This window comes from Vigna radiata, chromosome 6 (assembly GCF_000741045.1).
Source record: "Vigna radiata var. radiata cultivar VC1973A chromosome 6, Vradiata_ver6, whole genome shotgun sequence".
NCBI lineage: Eukaryota > Viridiplantae > Streptophyta > Magnoliopsida > Fabales > Fabaceae > Vigna > Vigna radiata.
The window spans coordinates 16,496,915-16,499,661 of NC_028356.1; positions in this window are offsets into that span (position 1 = coordinate 16,496,915).

Genomic DNA, 2,747 nt, shown 5'->3' on the forward strand with positions numbered 1-2,747 from the left:
AATTATTCTCTCATCTATATTTACTTAACCAAATACATACAATTTCACAACTTAAACAAAAGTTTATAAACACAATATCATTAAATTTTAATATACATATAATCATTTACTAATTATAAATATTCATGCAATTCATATAATAATTAAACAAAATACATACATGAACAACAAAAAGTACACATTCATTCTTATTAATTACATAAAAACGTACCTCTTGAAGTCACTTGAAGGTTTCAAGCAAGATTACAACCAAGATTACAACCAAGATTTTTTTGCAATACTCAACTGCCAGAAACGCTTATATCCCAATAAGAAACTGCTTTCACTTCTTAATATTGAAATAAAATTACTGACAATACCAAAACCAACCTGTAAAAAAAAAATAACACGACTAAGTTACAATGTATACGATGCTTTAAAATATAAATCAATTTTGTACAATATATTTCACAATTTTATACCAAGAAATGCTTCTTTTAAAAGATGACCAGATCCACAAAGTACTACAAATACATAAAACACTTCTGCACATAACAAAAATTTGTGTTATTCTCACCACGAAACCATGCAGTTCATGTAAAAAAATTTTCAGCAATTGAAAGTGCACAAACAAGTCATTATACTTAGTGGAAATCTGAAAGAGTAGCTGACCAGATGGACCTTACAAAAACCTGCAAAACATAAAAATTATTATGGTTAGTCTGGTGCAAAATAAAGGCTTGGTGCAAAATAAAGGCTCTCTGGTTCAAGTCCATGTTAGTCTCGGGTATGCTCAAATCATTCCAAAACGTTGCCTTAAACGTCTGGCTCCATGGCACCCATGCACGAAGGAAGGCACGACCATTAATGATCGTTGCTGTCGGGACTGAGGAAGGAACGAAGCCACCGCGAACAGCACAGTGGAACCGGAAAGAAGCCATAGCTGCCGTGAACACCATAGCCACCATCTCTTCCATGGACGAAAGCCACCATCTCTTCCATAGACGAAGGTTGAGATGGTCGACCTCAGCTTGACGGAGGAAGGAAAACGACGCCGGCAAACGACGCTGGCAACGCTGCAAAAAATGGCATTGCCTAGATCCGGATACCAGATACGCGATCCGGATACGCTTCCATACTATGCTCTTCAACAACGTGGATCCGGATACGACCAACATGTATCCAGATATGCGCCCTCTGCAAAAACTTCACGTTGCTGGATCCGGATACCAGCGTCTTGTATCCGGATATCACCACTGCAACTCGTTGAGCTTCTTCCATGGCGTCTTCTGCATCTCTCCGTCATCGTCATCAATACCCTTCTTCCTCCTCCCATGCATGGCAGTGCCCTAGTGCCCTTGTGAGTACCTGTAACAACGCATGAAAAAATGGACAAATGGACAGAAGCAATGCCTCACCTATGCTCGTCGTCGAGAACGTTCACCAGCCTCTGCTCGTCGTCGCCACCCAAAACATTCACCACACAGAGTCGCGCATGGAGTTCTGAAGTAGTGTAGGTCTCATGTAAACAGGCACAGCGTTAATACACAAACCCAACTTATAGAACCAGCGTATGACCTTGCTGTTTTCAAATTCAAAGCCAGGATTCTCTTTGCAGTGCATGCAGTGAAGGGTGTTTTCAAAACAGAGAATCTGGCCAGTGCACAACGTTGCAAAAGCATGGTCGAAAAGATAGAAGGGCATGCCGATACAGGGATCACATGGCTACAGTTCACACTCTCGTGAAAGCACAGTGAACATTTGTATTTCATTTTTTTGTTCATGGTTCAAAAGCTTTATTTAAAACGTTGGAATTAAAGTGAAAGCAAAGGGGTATTACAGTCTTTGTAATACAAATGACCACAAATCATCTCAAAACAGCGGGATACATTTTTGAGCTCTATCCCGCAAATCAGCGGAAAAGAATCAGCGCAAATCAGCGCAAATCCTTTTAAACGAACACGGTGTATTTTTCAATTCTATCCGTTCAAATGCTCTCCTACAGTAAACACCTCCAAAGGAACAGAGGCTTAATGTTGCATTAAAAAACTATAACTATTGATTAAACTAAGACAAAAAAAAAAGAAATTTTTTGAAAACAAATTTTGTGTCACTATTTTATTGGTTTGTATATTTGAAATGGACTAATCACAAGTTATTATATAAGTAATTGTAAAAAAGTTGTCAAAAAAAATTATTAAAGTTATATTTTTAAAAAAAAAATATATATTTGAAAATAGATAGATATTTTGAGTGATGGTTCAAAAGCAATTAAAATAGTCCTTCACTACATTGTTCTGACATTCCTCAAATAGAGTATATAAATAAATAACAATGAACAAATTTCTGATGAGATCTCTTATTCATATCTAAATTCAAGTTTGTGTGTTGATAATAGTTGAGAATAGAAATTAACATCACATCAAGAGATATCATTAAACCATCACTGTCAACTTTTCTATGCACCATTAAACGAAATTAATGAATACACGAATACTCATGCATAGGTAAAAAAAAACTAAATTAAAATATTTAATTTAGAAGGTGCTGTTGAAAAAATGATATTAAGAACACAAAAGTTATGTAAACTAAATGATAAATATATAATTGTTACAGTCTTTAAGCCTCTGTTCTTATGAATAGATTTGGGGGAGATGATTTGGGGCAGATGATTTGAGTGGATTTGAGTGGATTTGAGGGTAATTTTGTTGTTGTTTTTTTGAGTAGATTTGTGGGTAATTGAGAGTGGATTTGAGGGTAAAGTTTGT